Source organism: Felis catus, chromosome C1 (genome assembly GCF_018350175.1).
Source record: "Felis catus isolate Fca126 chromosome C1, F.catus_Fca126_mat1.0, whole genome shotgun sequence".
Lineage (NCBI taxonomy): Eukaryota > Metazoa > Chordata > Mammalia > Carnivora > Felidae > Felis > Felis catus.
Genome location: NC_058375.1, coordinates 84,512,967 through 84,539,427, shown reverse-complemented (window position 1 = coordinate 84,539,427; position 26,461 = coordinate 84,512,967). Strand labels below are relative to the sequence as shown.

The window sequence follows — 26,461 nt, the reverse complement described above, 5'->3', positions numbered from 1 at the left end:
GGGATGGGAAGAGACGAATAAGAATATAGTTTTAGGTTCTTCTAAGACATAAGCTAGAATTATTACTCCTCCACAGCATCAAATAGAGAAAGTACACAATGTATTTATATTAAACAAAAAAAAAAAAAGCAGAAGAAGAAGAAACCTACTAGAATACATCTTGGATCACATAGTTGCCTAATCAATATCATTTTCTACTGATTTGTTTCCTTCAGGTGAAAGGAACAATCCAAATGACAGCCCTGCCTTAGTTTAAAGCTAGGTTCTCTTTTCTGCTTATTATGGATCTTTGATAAGAAATACAATTGCTGAGAAGTCTGTTTTGCTTGCTGTTTGCTACGAGCATTGTGAGGCCTTTCCTGAATGTAACCCGCTGTGTAGTAGAATGGGTTGTAAACCTTCCTAAATGTAGTCTGATATGTAATGGAATGAGTGATTGTACATAAACTAACCGGCATTTCTCGCTTCTGTAAACCTGCTTGCTTAGCACATTCCTCACCTAGCCTACCCCCTTCCCCCTTCCCCCTTTTTTCCTCCCGCCACAAGTAACGGACAAAGCCTTCCCGCCGAAGGACAGACAAAGGACGCCCAATCAGAGAACAACAAATGTCCTTACTTTAAAATCAACTAATCAGGCCCCTCATAATTTGAAACCTCCCCTGTGCTATTTGTCTCTGTCTATAAAAACGCTGTACCAACCCTGATCGTGGCCTCTTGCGTCACCGGCGACGAGTGCGCAGAGGACCAGGTTCGAACCTGCAATAAACGACCCTTGCCGCTTGGCTTTGACTTACGACTCTGGTGGACTTTTGTGGGAGGTTTCGGAACTTCGGGCATTACACAGGGAACTCTAAAAATTGAAATCTTGCCCAAACAGATAAAGATTCTTTTTCCCAATCTTAGTTTAGTTCTTAAATTTAGCTCAAATTTTCCAAACCCAGAAAATGTTTGAGTAATATGTACATAAGGGGTGTATCCAATGGGGTTTTCTATTAGATTAAGAGTTTACAGTTTTTTTCAAGTGTTACATTAGACAGCAGTCAAATGTCACCAAAATTCATTCCTTTTCAGTAAGTACACTTTTCCCTACCTTCCCTCCTTTTTATCACCACCCATCCCTGTCTACTCCATTGAAAATATTTCCATATGATATACAGGTCAATTAGATCCCTCTATTTGGTAGTCTGTGGTTCTTTATCTCCTTAAAACTTGTTTTTTCATAATTTCCTTCTATTTGGAGAGACTGTTCAAACATTCTGGCTACTCAAGATTGCGTGTGTCCCTCATTACATTGTAAGTTTCGTGGGGACAGAGACAAAATCTATCTCTAGGCTTTCTGTCCCCCATAGCAAGGTCTATACAAACCCAGCATCTCTCAATCCATTTCCTGCCAAGAAATCATCTCTGATTTCTCCATTTGGAATTAATATCTCTTCATTGTAATTACTTGTGAAAATCCTAGCCCTGGTTAAACTCAATTTTCTGACTTCTCTTCTTCTGCCCCAAGCAGCTGAACCTGGCTGGAACAAGGCAGGCATCCATGCTGAGTATAATTTTAAACTGTCATCAACACTTGCTTCAAATTGCCAGGAGTTCTACCACATTTCCTCAGTTAATCCCTCTCTCGTTCTCTTAGGTAAAGATTTCACATTTTCTTTTCTCTCATAAAACTCCAGTAACCCCTTTCCTTCTCTCATTTAATTTCCTTGATTCCTGTGTCATTGAGAAAATATAATCAACAAGAAGAAAATGTCCACATGCTCTTACTACTGAATTTATCAGTTTACTTGAATCTGTACTCATATAACCATCCTTCCTGCCTCTGGCAATGATGAACTAATGGTGCCTCTATCTATGAATAAGCCTTTCCTTTGTGCATAGGATTCCATTCCTCTAATTTACTCTAAGGGATTATTCCTGCAAATGCAATTGGTCCTCTCTCTCCTGCATTGTCATTTTTCCTCTCTTACTGGATAATTTTTATCAGCATAAACAGCTACAACATCTTCCATATTAAGAAAGGGCTTTTCTTTACCACACATCTCCTCCTAGCTAATACTACAATTTCCCGTCCCTCTTTAAATTTTTTTTTTTCAACGTTTATTTATTTTGGGGACAGAGAGAGACAGAGCATGAACGGGGGAGGGGCAGAGAGAGAGGGAGACACAGAATCGGAAACAGGCTCCAGGCTCTGAGCCATCAGCCCAGAGCCTGACACGGGGCTCGAACTCACTGGACCGTGAGATCGTGACCTGGCTGAAGTCGGACGCTTAACCGACTGCGCCACCCAGGCGCCCCTTGGTCCCTCTTTATAGCAAATTCCTTCAGATAAGTTTCTCTTTTCAAAAGATATCCAAATTTCAACAACTTTTCACCCCCTTCACCCTTTTCCAAACAGCCATGCTTGTTTACCTGAACTAGTGTTTCTACCTCCCAGCTGCCTTCTTCCTTCCTTCATTCCCAGCCCCCAAGCAGTCTGAGTGATGCATTTAAAACATTTAGTTAATCAGATCTTGACACCCCTCTGCCCAAACCCACTAGGGTTTTTGCGTTTAACTCAGAATAAAGTCCAAATCTGCAACATGGTCTGAAAAGTTCCCATGATCGGGCCCTCCACAAACTCCCTGCTGTCATCTCCGACTAATTTCTCCTTCTGACCTCATCTCAATGATTCTACTGCAGCCACATTGTCCTGCTTGGTGATCCTGGAGCACGCAGAGCATCCTCCTGCTACAGAACTCGCCACTTGTTCTGCCCTTATCTGAAAAAGTTTGCCTCTCATTTCCTTTAGTCTCTGCTCAAATGCCACTCCCTGATTAGAGAGGCCTTAGCTAACCACTCTGTTTCATCTCTATCCCTCTCCCTGCCTTATTCTCATTTCACTACCTGAATATTGCATAGGTATCCGCTTATCATTAGTTTTCCCCTGCTAGAATGTAATCTACAGCATACTTTTTCCGTTCACTTCTCTATTTTCGACATCCAGAACTGTACCTTTCATGTAATCACGCTCAATAAATATTTATTGGCTAAACAATAATAACGTTGCAGGATTTTTTACCTCAATACCTAGGGTTCATTGTCTTGTGGCTTCGAAGAATGAGGAGGTGGACACAAAATGAGCAGCAGTCAAATTTTTATTAGAGTATAAGATTAGAAAGTAAAAATAGTAGGAAAACTCTCTTTACAGAAGGGGGCATTTGAAAGTAAACGGCCGTGACTATAGGCAAGGGTCCTTGTTTTACAAGGTTCTGGTCTTGTCTCCCTTCCCCTTGTTCCTTCTCAGGTTTTACCATTATTGGTTTTATAACTCTAGGTGCTGCACTGTCCATTCCTGATTAGCTCATTTCCATTATAATGAGGGGTGGTCTATGGCCATACTTAGGTCTTTTGTCAAATTCCTAAGGGAGAGTAGGTGGGGTCTGTTACATTCTTAAGGGGAACCTTATGCCTGATGGCGTTTCCTGTGGTCAGACACTCCCAGCATTGTTCCAAAATTTTTGTTTTTCCATATTCAGGAACCTCGGGTCCTAATCTTTCCATCTTTGTCTATTTTATCCTATCTTTTCGCGTCATAATAGCACACACTTAATCTTCCATTATATAATTTATTATACTTTATTTGCACTATTTATATAATAGATATGTACACTTTTGTTTCCATATACAAAGTGTATTTTGAGAGCAACCAGTGATGCCTAACCCTGCACCTGGATTTTACGTACATTATCTGTTTTAGCTCTTAGGACACCTCATAGACAAGGGTAATGTTATTCTTATTTTATAGATATGAAAACAAATCCAAAGAGGTGAAAACTGTTGAACGTGGTCACCATTCACAAACCCCATCCCTAGATCCCCAAACTGAAGGCTTTCCCTATTATTTTACATTTGAGTTTGCTTTTCTAACATTTAGTCCAAACAGTGCTATTTGCTGAAAATTTAATTAAATTAAGTAACAGGTCAATTACATGTAAGTATCACTTATGTACCTTTGAAACCTGGATCTATAGAAATAGCAGTTGAATTAACTATTTGACAAGAACTATTTTCCCATTTTCCTTTATTTTCTTCATTCATTAATGAAGGAACATTTAAGTTCCATGAAATAATGGAGTTGAAACCATTGGACATGAAAGGCTGGAAAATTGTGCTGTTTTGAGCTCAGTAGGACACCAACATTTCTATTTTTAGAAACATTTTTGGAGAGAGTAAAGCTTGATGAAGTACATGAAAACTTGAGCCTAATGTTTTATTCATTGATCTAAATTTTTAAAAATAAACTAACCTTAAGATTTTTTCAGATGTATTTCTATGTTACTAATTTTCTATTACTTTCTACTCATCTTCCCACATCCCCTCCCCCAGGCCTTTATATATTTTTAATTGTGACAGATACACTGTAGCTTAGAACAAATAGATGGGGAAGAAAAATAAAAATTCACTTTATAAGATCCTTTCTGTAATTTTCTAGATGTGTTTCTCTGCTCCCAAATTAATTACAGTTCAGGAAGTGATGTTGCTAGCACTCCAGCATCAATGTATGAAGATGCAGACATGTGAAAGAAGCTGGACTCCACATAGAGTATCTTTTCTGCACTGCTCTGCCTCTCCCTGTCTTACTCATCTCTGCGTATGGTTGTGCCATCTACCCAGGGGCAGGATGTCTATTTTTACAATGCCCAGATATCACCCTGGGCATCTCTTTTCCATCTCTAGGCTTTCTGTCCCCCATGTCAAATCCGTCACTAAATCCTGTTGACTTTACTTCCTAAATAATTTTCTAATGTATGAACTTTTCTCCCTATTTATTGTCACAATCCTGGTCCAAGCCTCTGGCTCATGGCAACAGCTTTCAAACATGTCTTCCAGCTTTCAAACTCTTTAAATAAACAGCCAGTGTGATTTATTTTAAACAAAATCAACTCATATCTATGTCAATGTCTTCCCATTACAGTTAGAAAAAAAATCAACTCCTTTCTATAACTGCAATATTCTTTTTGATTTAGCCTGGCTAACACCGTTGTCTCTCTTACTACCTACCATCCTACACATGGAACTCCATCAGAACTTTGCAGATAGACTTCCCTGGGTCTAGAATGCTCTTTCCCAGATTCTTCATGGCTGGCTTCTTGCTTTCAGGTCTCAGTTTAAATTACTTTTCTTCAGACAGGCTTTCTGACCACCCCAAGTAAAGTAATTGTTTTTATTGTGTTCTGTGTCAAAAAATCATATTCATTTTCTTTGTAATACTTTCTGCATTCACAATGATGTGTTTATTTGTTGATTGCACGTGTCTCTCATTAGATTGTAAGTTTCATGATGTTGTTCTCCAGTGTATACCCAGGGCCTAGCATGGTGGCTGGTATGTGGTAGCTTCCCACTAAATAGTCGTTAAATGAATGAATGTGATATGCCCCGATTCGAGAGACCCCCCCGAAAACAAACCACCAGACTCCAGAGTCAAAGCCAAGCGGCAAGGGTCGCTTATTGCAGGTTAGAACCCGGTCCTCCACGTACTCGTTGCCAGTGACGCTAAGAGGCCCCGAGCAAGGATCTTACAGCTTCTTTTATAGACAGGCACAAACAAGTTAGGGATTTTTTGAGGTTACAGAGCTGTTATTGGTTGACATTTAAATTTGAACGCTCAGCAGAACTTGTTTGGTTCCCGCCTTTATTTCAAACCACTCAGCAGAACTTGATTGGTTCCCGCCTTTAGGTCAGACTACAACCAGGGCGTGCCCTGGCTGGTTTCAGGAACGGCGGGGGGAGGGGAAAGATCTTTTCTTTGCAGTTGTGAGTACACCTGGTAATTTTTCTCTTAGCCTCTCACATGAACTACTACTTGAATTGTTTGGTAAACTTAGCTAACCATTATTTGGTTCAGACTATTTTACAAGACGTTTAAGCCAAATAAGCTTAATTATTAGATAAAACTAAATTATATACAGTTGTATTTTTACAATAGTTCTTTACATTTTTGATAGTACATGAGTAAATTTGTCAACAAAACATTAGTTATCAGCAGACTATAAACGTTGGGCTCCTTAATTAAAAGTGAAGGCATAGCTGACTCAGCACCGTGAGTGCCTTCAATGTCCCTCATGAAAGTATCTTCTTCAGTGATAACTTTTGTTCCCCTCCACAGGGCTAGGATTTATTTATGTTGTAGTACAGCTCTGGGAAAAGGACACCACATTGCCCACCTGCATTGCCCTCAAATTCTGCAATGATTCAAATCAACTCATGCAAACAGATGTCTAAAAGCAGCCAGGTCCATCTCCACCATCTCAGTGCATAGATACATGTGAATCTTGGTTTAGGGTCAACTAGATCTCATATCATGTATACATCCAGATGGCACAAAAAATGTGGGGTTTTTTTTATTCTTAAAGAGAAATTTTAATATAAAAACTTAAGCTTAAACACAGGATACAAAATAATGTGGAAAATAAATTGTAGGAAATTTGACTACAGACAGATTTAAGTGACATTATAATGTAAGAAATAAGATAACATTTAGACTTATCATCTATTCACTTTTCCAAACTGTTGCTGAATTCTGGGAAGAACATGGAGAAAATAATAAGTTAAACATTTTTTTAACATGTTTGTTCATGACAGAGAGTTTTCCAAGCATTTTATATGCACCAAATCACTTATGCACTACAAAAATTCATTGAGGTGGGTAGCACTACTTACCCTATTTTACAGATGAGCAAACATGACATGGAGATATTTTACATAACCTGTACAAAGTCATATAGCTAGTAAGTATCAGGAATAAGATTTGAATCTAAAACCTCCTTAAATATTGTACAATACTGCCTCTATTAAATTACATTTCAATCCATTCTTAAAGAACTTACACATTAGTAAAATAGAAGATGTGCAGAAACAAATTACTAATCCTTTTATACAATTAATATTTATAATTTCAAAATAATTTAATATATTATTACATTAATGCATATAGGTAAAAAAAAAATGAGCATAATAGTATATAGGATATATGTTCAAAACGTGTTCTTCTTCACTGAATCCTAAGCTCAGCTCTGTGAAATAAGAAAGTGTAGATATCAGGATGAGATAAACTTTCCATGATCATAAATTAACCTGGGAAGTCCAGTGACATATTCAAAACTTTATTTCTCACCCATGAAAGGTGCCATGTGGGTCAACAAGGGCTCTTTTTCAAGCACAGATCAGAGAGATTACAATCTCTGATCATGATTATCAGCCAGAAGCCTCAGTCCTAGTTCTTCCATCTCAACACATGGCTCTGGAGCAAGGGATAGGGTACAGCCAAAGAGGCACAGCAGCTCATAACTCTCTCAGTCTAATTCAACACAAGTCATTTCTGCTCACATTTTCTTGATTGGAACCAATCATATGACCTGAATACAAATCCAAGAGAAGTTGGGAAATGTTTTCCTGTGGCCCCATAAAAAAGAAAATAAGGTAATAAACAAAAAGCACTATTTCTGCTATCCATACTAATATTCCTCTTATCAGTATAATGAGGCACATAAAGGTACAGAGCCCTGTTCTTGCTCATGTAGTCGGTAATGTTGAAATAGAACATTAAATAGGCTTTATCCATTTTAAATTAGTGGTCATTATACCAAGTAGCATAACCAAATAGTTTAAAATTTCAGGAAGAAAATATTTCTTTCAGTTGAGATTTATGGAAAGGCTTCATGGAAGAGGTGCCATTGAAATTATCAGTAAAGGATAGATAGAGTTTGTGTCTGGATAAATGGGGTAAGGGAATCCTAGGCAAAGCCTTATGAGCAGAGTAGTAGAAAGTTTATATAGGAAATAGGAATTAACTCAATTTGACCAAATCAGAATAATTATTTTAATGTGCATAAGATTATACTAAGTAAAAAATTTTACCTTAATGTTATTCAGACGAAAATCTAATTGCTCAGTTGGTATGGACGTTAATAAAGACACTTCTTTCTAATTTTATGATTTGATCACTTTTCCTCCTTTTATTTTTAATGTAGATATAGCCTTGGGTTCTGAAACGTACCTATGATACCTGAAAACTCATGATTTATTTTGTTTGCTAATGGTAAAATGCTTCAAAATATTCCCCCAATCTCAAGTACTGTCATTAATGATTAAAACATTGGCATATATCTGACAAAACAATATGAAAGACCATATATGGAAATATTAAGTTTAAACAAAACTAATTCACATTTATTCATTTATTTACTCGTTTGACATTTATCTTTCAAGGATTTGTTGTGTTCCAGGCAAGATACGAGACGCAGGGGAGACATGATTGACACAAGGTCACTCACATTCTTTTTACTAGTACACTCAGCATAGAATTAAAATGAAAAAAGATTTGCAATAATAAAGACATGCTTTATAAGTACTTGTATTTTTCCCCTTTTTAAAATAATTCAAATGTTAAACTAGCAATAAAATTAAGTGCAATTATACTGGCATACGGAAGAACAGACTTTTATTTAATTTATTTAATACCTGGAAGGGTTTAATGTAAGTAAAGCAGAGAATCCGCTTTTTCTCTCGGTCTGTGTATGATATCCCGAATGAAGGGGAGTTTCTGAAGCGGTGGCAGCGGACTTGCAAAAGAAGCATGCAAAATATCCCTAGACAGAGTCCTAAAAAGATTTAAAGCTTTTATTTCTATATGTGATAATATTAGAATGAAGTAGCCAAGAGCACAGAAAACAACAAAAACAATCTGGCTTTCTATTTGCGTGCATCTTAAACACTAGGCAAAGAGGAATCACTCATGGGCAGATCAGCTACACAAAACGCGGCACCCGGACCCAGTTAGAAGGCACTTTAGTGTTCAGATTCTTTGGTCTCTGTGGTTACAGGAAGCTGGGTCCCATGAAGATTGTCTTGCCTTCATCTTTCTCACAAAGTGAAGAGTAGTAGGCAGATATTTGCCCAGAGTTTTACACCATGGGATGTGGGGGAACTAGGAGACTGAGTATCAAGGATGACAAAATATCATCACAATTTTCTATGAAAAGTTTTCAAAAAACAAATTTATTTTAGGATCTTTGGCATATGAAGGTAATGGGTGGATTTTGGTATGACTTACATAATGTGTTATAATTTAAAATGAACTATGCATTCTAGGAGGCACTGCAGGATTAAAGGAAGTTCCAACAGTGAATAAAAGAAAATAATCTAAATAATGTAAGTGCTCTCTGGGGTTACATTTTTGTAACTTCATTATTTAGTGGAATCTTCTGATGTGGGAAGCCAAATTATTCACTGGAGATAGATGGTGATATATGGAACCTCTAAGAGGCAGAATATTTCAAGTGGGACTTCAAGGTTAATTAGAAAAAGGAGGTCAGAAATTTATAAACCTAAGAAATAGTCTCTAGATTTTCTGTTTTAAAAACATAAACAAACAAGAAATGTATTCATAATCAAAATACTGTTTTTATGGAGTTCTTGTTGTAGACAATGAGGGATATTTAAAAGAGCATGAGAACACGTTATGCCTGTTCTCAGGGGACAAAGATACCAAGTGATGAGCACTGGTCTTTGTCAGTGCTGAGCTGAAGTCCTACCAGCTGAAGCAGGACTGGAGACTGTCATACAATAGTTAAAGAGTGATATAAGTTAGGGTAAGATAAAGATCTAAATTTTTGGTTTTCAATCTTCTTTTTATAGAACTTTGGAGAAAAGACTCTCTCCAAATCCAAGGTTAGACAGAAAGACTTCAGGAGAAAACTGAGGCTTGAGTGGAGGTTTAGGAGAAGGGAAGGGAGATACTGGAAAGGAAAGGGTAGAGAATTCCAAGACAGGAGATCAGCTTGAATAAAGACATGGGAAGAAGAGGACAGACTTGGGAGTCAGCACCAGGGAGGAGTGGGAAGTTGTTGAGATAACTTAAGGAGGATCAGATAATGAGATAAAATTTTAGAGTTGATATCTTTAGCATAGAATCAATTGGAAGTCATTTTATAAAAAGTGAAATGTGATAATTACACCCAGTGTCTTCTGAAAAGTAGTCTGGAAGGATTAAAAAAGACAGCTAGGAGGATGAGATAGGAAAGTCAGGGAGACCACAGATTACACTCATTCAAGCATAAGGTAATAAGGCACCAGAAATACTCTACATTATACAAAGGGCAAGGAGGGTCTTCTTTGACTGTTAAAATTAACCCCCACAATCACCCTCCCTAGTCTTTTCATGCATTTCTTTTTTTCATAGCTTTCTTAACCACTTTATTTTTATTTATTGTCTATCTCTCTCCCTGTAATAGGTAAGCTTTTTTTGTTTTGGTTTTTATTCTTATATTTCTACAACCTAGAACAGTTCTTGACATGTGATAGCTGTTCAATAGCATTTTTTCCTCATATATTAACGACAAAGATAAAAATGCTGAAAAAAGTACTACTTAGGGGCAGATTGGAGAGAAAGAAAAAAGTAAAATAATAATTTCAGGTAATAGTGCCTAAATTTTTTTTCAAGTCACAGGAACAATTGGAGAGTTTTTATCCAATGGAGGAAATTTAGAGTTGGTTTTATTTTTATTTTTTTAATTTTTTTTAATGTTTATTTATTTTTGAGATAGAGAGAGACAGAGCATGAACGGGGGAGGGTCAGAGAGAGAGGGAGACACAGAATCCAAAGCAGGCTCCAGGCTCTGAGCTGTCAGCACAGAGCCTGACGCGGGGCTCGAACTCATGGACCGCGAGATCATGACCTGAGCCGAAGTCGGACGCCCAACCGACTGAGCCACCCAGGCGCCCCTAGAGTTGGTTTTAGACTGGAACCTAAATGATATTAGGAAAGTATTATTTGGTTAGTGCTGTCTTTCCCACACCTAGCCCAGTGCCTACAAGATAAGTATTCCATAAAAAGACTTTGAAAGAATACATGCTATTTGAAGATTGAGAATTAGTAAATGTGTTCTGTTTGGAGTCAGAAAGATAGGACTGAAGTACAGGAAAAAAATAGGAAGGATAGATGAGAAGTTTCAAGTTGGAAGCTAGATGATAGGGTGTGGCTGAGGAGTTTTCCGAAATTGGAAATGCATAAATAGTTTAACATGTTCATGCAATTTTGTGTAAGAATGGTTATTCTCATTGACTGAAAACATGTCTTGGCAAATTTAGAAATTAATTTGAGAAATTTGCAGCCTGGAGGGAGAGGATACAAACACTAGACTTTTCGATTAATTTTATGCATACGTGTCATTTATTCAGTAGGCAAATTTCTGAAAAGTTTTGTGCAAATCAAATAAGGGTAAACCTAATTACATTGACTTGCAGTAGGAGAGCTATTTTATTTGCATTTCTGATTGATTTGCAATTGGCACTGCTCCATATAACACCTTCATCAGTTTTTGCCCTTCAAGATTCTCTGTGAATCAGTTGATGGACCATCAGCATTTAAATTCATCGAGGGCTTACTATTTAAAGGATGTTTGTAATAAATGTTTTAGTTATATGCGAAAAACATATTTGGATATATTGAATTTTATAAAGAGCAAGGAACATATATCATAAAGTCTCAGTTTTAGTATCATAAATAGAAATAAAGCATAGAATATAAGAGTTGATGTGAGCTAGTTCATTAAATTAAAAGTAAGGTATATGATATTTTTAATCACTGTGAGAATTTGACCAGTTATTAAATCTTTGATTTCAAATTTTCCAAAACTAGGGACTTGATATGAAAACTTGGAAATGCCACTGATACTTTTCTTTTTTCATTCTCTTTAATATGAAGACAAGGTGAATATTTTTATAATGGGACTATTGTAATTATGTGCATCTGTCGGATGTGCCTTCAGTATATAATGTATATACACACACATAAGTAACTACTCAATTTACCTTCCTTTTTCTTTCTCCTGAGAACACCTATAGTGCATAGTTTGAATCCACTTGAGCTAATTAATATCTTTAAGAAATTATTTTTTACACCATCTACATGAAAACATGGGGGAAACAAATTTGAATACACGTTGAACCTGCCTAATGGTATCTGAAATCAGTGACCTCAAGACCAACCTGAGAGGGAAGAACATGGAGAGAAGGAATTCCTGCCCAGGCCTCCCTTTTAGATCTCCACAGCACTAACTAAAGTGTGCAGTTGGGACTCAATAACTAATAAGTCCTCTGCTCCAAAAATGATCAGATTTATTGGACTGCATATGATGTAGTCATTTCTGCTTCTTCCTATCTTCTGAAAAAAATAAAGTAACAGCAACATGAGTCTGTCGGGCCTTAGGCACTAACTCTTTTCAGATAGAATCCTCTTCCAAACTAAATGCATTTCTCATGTTTTTCTTCACCATGTCTCAGCTATTCTTTTTTTTTTTCTCACCCAAATTCACAATTTTAATGCTGATGGACTAAATTCCTTTCCCTAGACATTCCTGCTGAAGATACAGGCAGAGCCAGCAGGATCATCACAGTATATTACTGTTCACATCTTTGATCTTTCTGTGGATTAAATAATAAGTAGGAATGAGAGTAAGTTATGTAAAGAAATGGCATCATTTGATTCTCACATATAAATAGACTCTGGTTATTGTTTAAGATAGAGTAGAATGTGTTGCAGTAACAAAAATCCTTAAAAATCTCAGAGGCTTTCAGCAACATAAGGTTTGGATTTTGTTTGCTTGTTTGTCTTCCTTGCTCCTGCAACATGTCCATGTCAGTGGTGAGTGCTGTTCTGTGTTGTCTTTACTTAGGAGTGCAAGGTATTGCTTCATGCTGAGGGGAGTCAGCACCATCTCCTAAGGGCTTCCATCTGGAAGCTTCCCTTCACGCTGCATTGCTCAACCTCAAGGGGCTGGGAATATGGATCCATTAGGGCCCTGGAAAGAAGAAAATTACAAATCACAATTCATCTTATAAGTCCCTCACCTTGAAATAAACAAAACTTATGCATATACAACTTACTTTTAATATACATTTTCAGCTTAAATTAGCTCATGTGCATTTGGGAAATTATAAAATGCAATATAAATATAGGTGTTATAATTAACATATTTTAGATAATATAATCGTTAGAATGGAGAATTGGATGCTTATGATAAATAGCTAGTTTTAAAGTGTTCCTTGATTTTTTTTTTTTGCCTTGATACAAATTTATTGAGTACCTTCTATTTTCTTGGTACTAGGTACATAGATAAACGAGACACACAGGGAAATTATAATCCAATAGAAAAGAGGTACTAGTAAATCAATGCTTTTGGTAGATTGCATTAAATGTGATGACAGAAACAAATACAGGACGCAAAGAACTTACTGAAAAGAGAAATTTCACAAAGTGAGGTCAAGATGACTCTGTATACCCAGAGAGATTGCAGAGTGGTGACTTTGACAGAGTTTTAAATACTGAATAAAAATGTGTATGGATAATGATGATCTGGACAAAGGAAATACCATCTCCCAAATATAGAATATGAGAGTTTATATGATGGTGAGAAATTTCAAATTCTAAGTGGCTGCAGGCTACCCTTGTGGGGGCAAAGGATCCACACAGCAAATTATAAAGTGAGAGAGGTAGGCAGGTAAATGTGGGCCATGTTAAAAATGTCAACTTTATCCAAGAGATAATGGTGAAGCACAGTAGTCTTTCCACTTTACAGAGAACATTCTGTTGGAGGGTGAAGAATGAATCTCCACTACGTAGTACAATACCTGGTACATAGTTGGCACTCAATATAAATTTTGAATGAATAAGTAAATGGTAGCGTGTAAGGTAAAGTGAGATTGTCTCACTATAATACATTAAACAATCTTTTAATTAGAAATTAAATTTGCAAAAATTTGGAAATATCACACATTCAAACTGTTGGTAATGTTTATACTGAGTGTTCCTAAATGAAGTAATGATTTAGAAAGGCAGCTATTCATTCATTTATTCATCCATTGACTTGTTTTCATTGATTCATTCATGCAAGGGATGTATCTTCTATGTAAAGCACTTATTAAATGACATGAGAAGCAAAGATACCTGTAATACAGATTTGTTTTCCTGCAGGAACTCTGGGGTCCAACCAAAGATCTAAGACTCATACTCAAACAGTTACTCCAATGTGGTCTATGGAGACAGGAATAAAAGAAAAACAGATTGGTGCTTATTTTGAGGTCAGTGGTTATAAATGGCTTCTGGAATAGGTATTGTTTAGGCTGGTTTCTTGACAGATATAGCTTAGACTTTCAGAGATAGTCAAAGTAAATGAGGTAAACAGCAATACCTATTCCAAACAATTTGTTCAATTTTGTTTTTTATTGTTATTGTTTACTTTAATCTGTCAAAATTATGAGACAGACTAATTTTTAACTAAGAAGCTGATTCAAGTAAAACAGTCAATCAGATAACCTTGAATTTATTTTGCATACAAATGAGCTCTCAATGCATCAGCTATTCATATTTAGTTACCTATTCTGACTTGTGGAACAAATATTGACAGTCTCTTTTTTAATCACCAGAAAATTAAAATTTAGCAGCATTCCAAACAGTTTTCCAATTTTATCCTTTAGAAAAGAAGTGGTAACAGAGCGATTAAGTGCACATACATATTTTGCAGAAAATATGTTACATTTTATAACCCAGAAGTTGATAAAATGTTTTCATTATATCATATTTCAATAATTTATTAACCATTTGAGTATTTATTGTGTTTGAGAAAATGTGCCAAGTCATTAATAATAATATTAGATTCATTAAGCTTTTTAATTTGACAGGCAGTGAAATGTTTGCTTTGTACACCTTATCTCATTTAATCCTCAAAACGACAATATGAGAGAAGTATTATTATCCCCATTTTACAAATGAGAAAATTTAAGTGTAGAGAACTTAGGTAACCTGCTCAATGTTACATAAAAATTATGTGGGGATTATGTATGCTAAGTAAAATAAATCTGACAGAAAAAAGACAAATACTGTATGATTCCACTTACATATGTCTAAAAAACAAAACAAACCAGAAACAGACTCACAAATACAGAGAACAAACAGGTTCAGAGAGGATGGGGTTGTGGGGAATGGGTGAAAATAGGTAAAGGCAATTAAGAGGTACAAACTTCCAGTTATAAGATAAATAAGACATGGGGATGGAAAGTACACCACAGGGAATATGGTCAATAACCTTGTAATAACTTTTTATGGTGATATATGTTAACTACACTTACAGTGGTGAGCGCTGCACAATATATACAGTTGTGAATCACTATGTTGTACATTTGAAACTAATATACATTGTGTATCAACTACACTTCAATTTAAAAAGTAGAAATACAAGATTCAAACTCAGATCTGTCTTTTCCAAAATCAGTGTTCTTTATTGCTATACATATTAAATAGGAAATAGTAAGAAAAAATATGATTCCACCTTAATGTCAACCAGGATTACCAACATATAACAGAAACAACAAGAAATGTAATCCAAGTGTTGAAATTGGGACTGGGAGTTCTGAGAGGCAGAGGCTGTCTTTTCCATTTTCAAATCCCAACATCTCACCTTGTTTGTTGATGTGTAATAATTGCTTAGGATATATTTATTGAATTAACAAATGAATGACTACAAAGAGATACAAGGAGGAACTGAAGCATCAGGAGACATTTTTGTATAAGAAGAAATTGAGAGGTTAGATGTTCACCCCAATGCCGAACATCTACCTAATCAAAATGTCTTGAGTTGAATCCAGACCATTCAGTTCTAACTCTGTTCTTTTCCATGGTACCACGGCTGCCTTTGGCACTGTTTCAGGAAGATGGCACATAGATGCAGAGATGACACCTGTTATTTACTAAGATGATAATATCCTTGAGCTCAGCTTTTGCCTTACATCTACTCTAAAGCTTCAGTGTGCTATTGTTTGCACTAGGGGGCAGTATATAGTGGCTGAGACTCTGAGTTCCTGGTCAGGCAGAGTGGGTTCAAATTTAGGTTCTGTCCTTTACTACTTATCGTGTGATACCAGGCAAGTTGTTTAACCTCACTAAACCTCAGTGCTATCATGTATAAAATAAACTTATAATAGTACCCACAGAACCGTGAGGATTGAATGTGAAAATCCATGAAAAGTGCTTAGCACAGCATCTGATGCATTTATTATATAGTCTAAAAGAACTGACTATTATTTTGCATTGCTGGGTGTATTAGTTTCCTAGATCCGCTATCACAAAGCACCAAAAACCAGGTGGCTTAAAACAATAGAGATTTATTCTTTCACAGTTTTGGAGGCTACCAGTCACAAATCAAGGTGTTGGAAGGCCATGCTTCTCTGATGTTTCTAGGGAAAACTCCTTTTTTGACTCTTTCGCCTTCTGGGTTTTATTAGCAATTTTTGGCGTTCCTTGGCTTATAGATTTATCACTCCAGTCACATGAACATCTTCTCCACATCATCTTCCTTCTGTGCATGTCTGTTACTGTGTCCAAATTTCCCCTTTTTATAAGGATACCAATTCACACCGAATCAGAGCCCACTGTAATGACTTGATCTTAAATAGCTTACCTCTGTACACACCCATTTCTAAATCAGGCTGCATTTTGGGGTAATGGAGGTTAGGACTTTAACATATTTTTGAGGGGGACATAGTTCTATCTATCAGACCAGGCATCTACTTTTAATATTGCTTCTTAAAGGAGCCAGGTACGTTGAAATCCCCTGACCCAGAAGAGTGTAAAAAGCACTTCGCTGAGGACTGTCCCTTGTGTGTCCTACTTTTCTTCACCTAGCTTCACAGCCATCTCCTGACAGCCTCAATTGACAGTTGCCTCTTGGGTCTGGTTTAACTGTCACTCCTGGTCTAATTAGGAGAGCCACTTGCTGACCTGAAGCTTCCGTCCCCAGTAGGCCCCTAGTTCTGCTTTTCCTGCATCACCACCTGTCTCTGGTGATAGGATTGCCTCTCCTGGAGACCGACCTTGTCCTCATTTTACCTTCAGTAATCCTCTATTGACATAGATGATAGCGGTAATAGTTTGTATTTATTGAAAGCTCTTAGGAGGCAGGGGTGATACCAAACACTCCACAGGCATTGCATTATGTAATCCCCACATAAGTCCTATATGGTACGTTGGCCAGTGTACAGATGAGGAACTGAGGTTCAGAGAGGTTAAAGTACATGAAATAGACAAGAAATGATGAGGCTGAGGGAATGGAAGAGAGAGCAGGCATAATCCGTTGCAAAATGAAATAACTTCCAAGCTTCTGGTCTGGTGTTTGGATGGATACAAAGTCATACTTTTTACTAGAATAGGTGACGAAAAGGAAAACCAGGTGTGGGGAAGGTGGGAGGTGATCATAGCTTTAATTGCAAATGTGTTCTGTGTGATGCTTTAGATTATGTAAATGACAATGAGGCAGTTGGATATATGGGCCCAGAGGTTAAGGGATCCCTACTGTCTCTTCCAAACTGGTCTCCCTGCTTCTGCCTCTGCCCTTCCCCATCCTTCTACAGTCTATTTGCTATACAGCTACATTGAATCACCTCTCTGTTTCTTAGCAATGGCTTCTCATCTCATCCAAAACAAAACCCAAGGCTTGACCGTGACCTACAAGGCAAGACAGAATCTGGTGCCCTATGAACCTCTCTCCCACTCCTGCACTTCACTCTAGCCATACCAGCCCCCTTTGCTTTTTTGCAAGGCAAGCAAGTTCTACATCAGGGCCGTTATACTTGGTGTTTCTTCTACTAGAATGTTCTTACCCCCAGATATATGTATGGCTGGTTCCCTCACTTCCTCAGTGATGCTTTCCTTGACCACTGTATCTAAAATTTCAATTCCTACAAACTAACATTTCAAATCCCCTTTCTCAGCTTTATTTTTTCTCCTTTGTACTTATTACTATTTAACCTACACTAAAATTTACTTACATACCTTGTTTATTTGCTCAAATGTAAGCTTCATGGGGGCAGGGATTCTGTCTGCTTTGCTCAATGCTGTAACTCCAGTGTTTAGATGGTTATTGGCACAGAGTATGCCTGCTATAAATATTTATAATTAAATGATTATGTAGGAAAATATGATCAAAATATAGATTTTATTCATTCATTCAGAAATTATTTCTTGAAAATCTGTATTATGTACCAAACATTGTTCTAAGTTCTGGAAAATAACAAAATAGATCATATGTCTGCCATCATGGAGCTTACTTCCTAATTAGAAAGAGCAAAAATAAACAGTTAATTAAATATACTGGATACCAGATGGTGACAAGATTTAGGGGGGAAATAGTGAGCTAAGGAAGATGGATTTCAGAATCACGAACATAAAATGTTGGAGTCCCATGTGAAGTGAGGATCATACATAGTTTGTGACGTGAGGAAACATAAACATTGAAGATATAAGTAAAGGAAGGGGAAGTCTGTGAAGACATCTAACAAGGAAATGACAGAGAAATGGAAGGAAAGCCAGGACAGTGTGGTATCATGAAAGTCAAGGAAGCAGAGAATCTCACGAAGGAAAGAATAATCAATAACATCAAACATCTAACTTGCAGAGGTCAAGACCTATAAGGACAGAATGTATTTGTTAGCATTTGGCATTTATATGAATTTACAAAGATTAGTTTCAATGGAACAATGAAATAAGAAGCACGATTACTGTGAGCTAAAAAGAGAATGGGGATATGAGACTATCAATAGAAGGTGATATGACCCACTCTTTTTCAACAAGCTCTGCTTTAAATTTAAAAAAAGAAAGAAAAGATAAAAGAATTAAGAAAATAGCTAGAGGAACCCATCAAAACTGTATTAGAACTATTTTGGATACAATCAGGATCTTGAAGATAGCTCACTTTATCTCTCTCTCTCACATACACACACGCACTCCACATATATACATTCCACACACACACACACATAAACACAATATCCCCATTCATTAGTAATCTTAATTTTCAAAGAAAACAAAGTTCCCAGAAGCTTGTATATTTATGAAAGTTTGGTCCAGGATTTGTGCTCAACAAGTTGCAAGTCCAATTATACCCAGAGATTTAATGAAAACACAGGTCAATTACAAGGTATGTATTAACGATAAGAATAATAATAGCAGCTAACATTGGTTGATTACTTACTTGGGGTCAAATACTATGACAAGCGTGTTTAATTTATTTGTCCTCACTTTTGAGATGTGGAAGCTGAGGCTCAGAGATGTTAAATAATTGCTCAAGGTTATAGGGCTTACAAAAAAAGCAGAGCTGAGATTCAAACACGATCTAACTCTCAACTTTATGATTCCACTACACCAGGCCACCTAAGCTAAACAGCACTTTAGTATCTTACACTCATCCAACTTATGGATAACTCCAAGTGAGTCATAGACCAAAATGTAAAAAACTAAGCTATATAAGTACTAGAATGAATACATGAGTAAATTCTTCTATAACCTGGTAGTAAACAAAACTTTCCTGTTATCCAAATTGAGAAAAATAAGGGAAAAGATGGAAAATTTTGAGTATTTTATTTTATGAAATAAAATAATTTCAAATCGGGAAAGTACTTAAGTTACAGACAAAGAGATAGTAACTCTAATATAAAAAGAGCTTCTAAAAATAGAAAACTGCCACGGAACTTATAGAAAACTGGGCTAGGCATAGAAACAAGAAAAGAAGTGCAGTGTATTAATAATCTATTGCCAAGCAACACAAAATTTAGCAGCCTAAAATGATGAACATCTATTATCTCACAGTTTGTGTAGGTCAGGGATTCAGACACAGCTTAGCTGAGTCCTCAGCTCGGGTTCCCACACAAGGTCAATCGAGGTGTCAGCTGGGGAGGTTGTCACCTCAAGGTTCCATGAAGGAAGGATTCTCTTACAATTTACTCTGTAAATAGTTTATATGCTATGAACCAAATCAGAAGGGAGAAAGCAATCTCTAAAACTTCAAAGCAAAATGAAAAGAAAGAATCTAACTAGGTTTCAAGTTGGTGGTATAACCAAATAGGGAGGAACTATTTAAAATAAAATGACTTTAAATTTTTTTTTAATATTTATTTATTTTTGAAGAAGAGAGAGAGAGAGAGAGACAGTGTGAGTGGGGGAGGGGCAGAGAGAGAGGGAGACACAGAATCGGAAGCAGGCTCAGGGCTCTCAGCTGTCAGCACAGAGCCCGACGCGGGGCTCGAACCCACGAACTGTGAGATCATGACCTGAGCCGACACTCAACCGACTGAGCCACCCAGGCGCCCCTAAAATGACTTTAAAACACAGGAATTTGTCTCCACAGTTGATGGGAAATACCCTAAAAACAAACAAACACACAAACAAGACTGACCCTACCCAAAAGGAAAAAAAAAACACAACAAAAACCTTTAGTTATTGACAGTGTTGAAAAATGCATATAATTATGTAGGTGTGCTCATGAAACAGGATTTTCAGGACCAAAGAGATGAGGTATAGATGCAAGACCAAAGAGCTTAAATATAAACCCTGTATTCCTGACTCAGAATTGGAATCTCAGTATGAACTCACGGTATATTTTCTCTAAGAGAAAAAAACAATAGCTCTATCCATTGAAAAAGACTATACGCAGTAACAGATCGGGTGGCAATAAAGCAAAGTTTATTGACCAGATTTTGGTCTCTAAGTATCATTTCCTCCTGAAGGGACCAAAGTAACTTAGAAAAAGAGCTGATTCTAGGTCTAGGGCAAAACATGTATGAAATGATCCTGGAACATTTTATCATACCAGAAGTGAGGAAACTAACCATGATAGAGTTACATCAAAAAATCCATGAAACTAATGTGAAGACAATCCTGCTGGCTAAAAATAGGATACCTGTAGTACAAATAAAAATAATAATGTAATGAATTGAAACACCAAATATGTTTAAATCCATATATTTATAATTATATAATATTGTATATATTATATTATAATTATATTATATATAATATATATAATATAATATATAAGGATGAGTATAATCTTAATAATATACTATTGCAATATATTAAAATAGTATATTAATAGTATAACAATATATTAATAGTATATAGATAATATATGTTAAACTCTCCTTCACCTTTGGAATATGCTAAGAAGCCAATTCATGTTTTTAAACTGGTAAGTAAAGGGAACTAATCGAAAATGTATCCTGCCTTTTCTGCATAAATTGTACTATTTAATAATCAAATAGTTGATTAGGTGATGTTTCTCTTTATAGAGGTATTAGAGATAATGAATAAAGAAGAAATGATAAAATTAATATTTTTCAGTACCTAAAAAAACTAACATATCTAGGTAATAATCTTCAATGGTTGATAACAGCACTAACAGAGGAAAATAAAACAGAACAAAACAAAACAGATGTCATGTACACACCTATGAAATATTCATGCAAAAAAAAAAAAAACCCAAAAAACCAAAACTGGATCTACCTTCCTATACACAGAAATACACGGGATAAGAACATGTTAACTGACCCTACAGAGATGCAATTATCAAAATCTAGACTATAGGGACTTAATGGGTTAAATGACTGATTTCTTTAATAAATTCAAAGGAAAAAAGTTATGGAAAGGAAAGTTACAAATTAATATAGCAATAAGAGACATCATAACCAATTGCAAACTTTAAATCTTATTTGCATTTTTATTTGAATAAACTATAAAAAATAAAAATTACACAATAGGGGCAATTTGACTACTGAGTGGACAGATATTGGATGATATTAAACAGTTATTAAGTGTCATTATTCTAATTTTGGTTTGTTTTTTTTAAAAAGTACTTATCATTATATAGAGATATGTACTGAATTATTTATGAATGAAAGGACATGTTGGGAATTTGCTTCTAAATAATCTAGAGGAATGGAGAATTAGAGCAAAGACAGAACAAGTTTGAAGTGATAATTACTAAAGGTGAACAAAGACAGAAGGTTTATTATACTATTCTCTGTAATGTTACATACTTGTTGGGGTGTCTAAGTGGCTTTGTTGATTAAGCATCTGTCTGACTCTTGATTTTGAATCAGGTCATGATTTCAAATTCAGTTGTGGGGTAGAGCCCCAACTTGGGCTCTGTGCTGGGTGTGGAGCCTGCTTGAGATTCTTTCTATCTCTCTCTCTCTCTCTCTCTCTCTCTCTCCCCCCTCCCTCTGCTCCCCCCCCACTCATGCACAAGCTTTCTCTCTCTCTCTCTCTGTCTTTAAAAAATATATATACTTTTACAATTTTCCACAGAAATTCTTTAAGCTGAGTAGTAGTGGGTCCACAGTTTTTAAAAATATTATTTTTGTACTTTTCTGAATGTCTGAAATGTTTCATAATGCAGGAAAAAACAGGAAATTGGAGCTCTTATCACATTCTGAAAGTAGCCAGTACCCCTCTATGACACATTTTATTTATGGTTTTATGTTAAGAAGTTCATTTTCAAATGATACTAACTTGCTGATTCCAGGGAAATCATTGAATTATTTAATTCTTTTTGGTCATCCATTTTCCTGTGGATGGGAACAAACGAAAATTGTTAATTAATAAACTTTATTTTTCTGTGCTTCATGTTCTTTGAAAACAAATCATTATTAAAAAGGAATGGTTTTATACCTGACCAATCTTCACACCAACTATATTGCTTTGGCCTTTTGTTTTTAATACAAAACTTTTTTACTGTACATTTTGAAATGTTTTCATCTTTCTCACACAAAAGAAGAGGGTAGTGTAACACATTACTGATTTTCACTGACAGGTGCTAGACTATGTGAAAAACCTTGTGGGATTAATTTTCTGTTTTGCATTTTTCCCATGCTATGCTGATTGGACGTGGCCCATGACTTAGTTCAGCCCCAAAACATGGCACCAGATCAATCAGTGGGTTTGGCACAACTTTAGTTGTTCTGGTATAGGATTCATTAGAAAGAAGTCATATTCATAAGATAATTTAACTGCTAAAAGAGAAAAAATAAAAGTGTTTTGTGTCCTTGCTGTTTTTTCCCAAAGGGAAAGGGAAGAACTGGTGTTAGGGGGAACAGAAAGAGTCAAGGGAATGGAAGCCATGTTTCCTAGAGCCTTCAAGTCTGCCTCTCAACCTCAAGAATAAGCTTTGTACTCTTAGGAGTTTGGCTTTCCAAATTGGGATGCCAAGGTCCTTTCACACATATATATATCCTTCTAAAACTCTGCTTTTCAATTGCGCTAGTGTGTTCTATTTTAGAACACTTCTCACTCACTCAATAATCCAAAAGAGAGACTTTGATACCAGAGCTAAATTAAAGAGGGAACAGTGCTTGTTTTCAGATAAAGTGAGAGTTACCAGCCTTCTTGAGAACATTATGTTTTCATTGATCTACTTTCTCACTGGCTCTTCTCTCTCAGCTTCCTTTTGGTAGAGGACCTCACTAGGTTCTCATCTGTGTTTTCTAATGGGGTTGCTATATCTAAACTCACCCTCTGGTCTCAGTGAAGGAAGATGGCTCCACAAAGGCTGATCCTGTTGCTCAACTTACCTTCTCACTTTCTTGTCTCTCTCAAAATCTATCCCTATGAGGGGCGCCTGGGTGGCGCAGTCGGTTAAGCGTCCGACTTCAGCCAGGTCACGATCTCGCAGTCCGTGAGTTCGAGCCCTGCGTCAGGCTCTGGGCTGATGGCTCAGAGCCTGGAGCCTGTTTCCGATTCTGTGTCTCCCTCTATCTCTGCCCCTCCCCCGTTCATGCTCTGTCTCTCTCTGTCCCAAAAATAAATAAACGTTGAAAAAAAAATAAAAAAAAAATCTATCCCCATGAGTAGATTTTCACGGCTCTGGCCTCTTCATTCATTCATACCCCTATGGGTTCTTAATCATCAAATGTGTGCACTGATCTGTCCTTTATTTGGAAAGAAAAACACAACAAAATAGGCTTTACCTTGTGACCTTCTCCAGCCACCATTCTATCACCCTCACAATTCTGATTCTCAAACTACTACAACAAATAATTTGGACCTGCTGCCTCTGTTTCTCTACTGCCTTCTGAAATCTGGCTTCCTCTTTGACCATTCAATGTAGAACAAAATTGTACAGGTGACCGGGTACCTAATCACCACATCCAGTGGCTCAAACATTTCCCTAAATCCCCTTGTGTGCTTGGCAGATTTCATCTGTGCTCCTCTTCCATGTCCTTTGTGAACTTTTCCTCCCTGGTCTCCTTGACACTGGGAAATCCTCAATATCTTCAAGCATTTTCAATGATGAATTCTCTGTTTCACTGGCTGCTCTATTATCCTTCACCTTATACTCCCTTTCTAAACATTTCTAGAATATTGGAGTTCTAGGGGGCTAATATTTAACACCCATTTGATTCTACTGCATAATATTGGACCACTTGGAAAACTAGACTAGGAGATCAGCAAATGGATATTAACTGTTTCTATAGATCAATGACCAAAAAAGGATGCTAATATTCTCTACCTCTCCACTTATACCAAACTCAGAGACTGAAAGAACCTATTTAAGGAGACAAATTAGACTCAAAGAGCAGACTTACCCAGAATTGCTGTCTTCCAAAAAATAGAGGGTGCTGAATCTCCAGAATCTTTTAGCCTTTAAATAGATAAGATTTACCCAGTCGAAAGGCATGAACCAGTGAACGTCACTGTCACACGAAGTCAGATAAATCATGCTCCTGCTTGGGGAGAAGTCAGTACGATACATCATGAGTGTTACTCTAAGCTCAGGAAGCTATATATACACAAGCAGTGTGGGATATTCTTCATTCTTAATCATCCTTTTTATGTAGATAAGTCCCACATCTGTGTCTCTGAGTCTGCTGTATTTCTACCTTTACAGTGTTAAATCTACCTGCCCCCTCCACCTCATGTTCCCCTTTGCTATGGCCAATGGCACTAGCTCTCCTAGCCCTCCAAACAAAAATCTTTGGCATCATCTTTTATTCATCACTCTCCTTTGTTTCTATGGATTATTCTTTTAAAATGCCTATCCTACTCTTTCTCTTCAATTTGTACCTCTACCACCACCCTATTCTACTTCTTATTTATCATGTGTGCCTTAAACAACTACTTATTAAGTACATACCAGGTGCCGGGACATTTTTTAGGCAGTGGAGATATAAAAGAAAGATGAGACATTGATTCAGCCCTCATGGGGCTGAGAAGAGTGAACAAAGGGCTATCAAGCTATAACCCAAACAAATGCATGACCTCAACATGGACAATTGTAATACCTGAAAGGCACTTGGTGCTTAGCATGTGAGCCTGTAATGGGAGGATTCGGGAGGTGGGAAATAGGATCTCTGGGAAATGACACTCACACTGAAATATGAAGTATAAGCAGGGGTTAATTAGGCAAAGAAGGCAGAGAGAAACATTCTAGGCAGCATCCTATATGTGCAAATGCCTGATGATTGACGATAGCATGGTGAGTAGAGGTTGACATAAACAGTGTGTAGATTTAGGGGTAATGTGGTACCGAATAGGGGAATTGGAAAGGTAATTAAGGGGTTATGCCATGTAGGGCCTTATACATCATGTTAAGGAATATATATATATATATATATATATATATATATATATATATATATTATATTATATTAAGATCAAATAAAGTGACTAAAGTGCTTAAACAGGGCGACACGATTAGCATTGGAGTTTTGAAAAGATCACTCTTATATTTTGGATCATTACCTTTGCTTCTCAAGTGATCATTTGTGTGTCTCCCATTCCCCTACTGTGTGAATTATTAACCAAACCAACGTTCAAATAATCCTCACTTTGTGCGGTTTGAAATTTGTCTCCTTCTTAATAAAATGGTATAGATATTCCCCATTGTTTTTAACATAAAGCTCAGACTATTAGATATGCTTTTTTCTAAGGCTTGTTACCATCTGGGTTCGATCTCCCTGTCCAAAATAGTTTCCCACTTCTCCCCAAGACTGACCCTCCCTTCTAGATAAGCTGATTTTCCACCTGCCTCCAAAACACACCAGCCTTGCTCTTGCCCCCTATTTGTGAAAGAAATGTTCTTTAAGATTTTGAAACTCTTGTTAAAATTTTTCCTCTTACAAAATTCCAAACATAATCAAGGTTCCAGTGAAATTCTACCTCCTCTGTAAAATGATTGCTAGCTACACTGGACCATGAGTTATGAGTTCACTCATACTAAACTGATAGTATTTGTGTAGTTGTGACAGTTAAATAAGAATGAGCATTGCATAGGCAATTTCCTTCATGGGACATGATTCATTTTTCATTTTAGGTATCATCATCTTGGTTTGATGTGTTCATTTAGACCTCGATTATAGCCTTCCCAGTGATATTATTTTGTTATGCTTTGTTTTTCCATTAAGTGATTTTTTTCTAAAGAAAGATTTAGAAGTAGAGAAAAAGTGGAGCATCATAAGAGAATCTGAGTCTAGTTCTAATAAAATAATTTCAATATTCTTAAAAATTATTCAGTAACATTTTTATGCTATTGAGTTGCTATTTCATCATTCACTCAAAAATGCCCTGTTGCTAGAGATTTAAATACTTCCATCTCAT

General features: G+C 36.5%; 1 protein-coding gene and 1 long non-coding RNA gene across 2 annotated transcripts in view; one reads left to right on the top strand and one right to left on the bottom strand.

Moving 5' to 3' along the window:
* The window catches only part of PLPPR5 (phospholipid phosphatase related 5), a 219,001-nt gene that overhangs the window by 51,180 nt on the left and 141,360 nt on the right, over positions 1–26,461 (top strand). The gene's annotated exons all lie outside the window — the stretch shown is intronic.
* Positions 11,190–25,438, bottom strand: LOC111561782. The gene is made up of 4 exons (XR_002744621.2): positions 24,451–25,438; positions 22,379–22,434; positions 13,988–14,074; positions 11,190–12,842 (listed from the first exon to the last, which is right to left on the bottom strand). It is a non-coding gene; the product is annotated as an uncharacterized LOC111561782 (long non-coding RNA).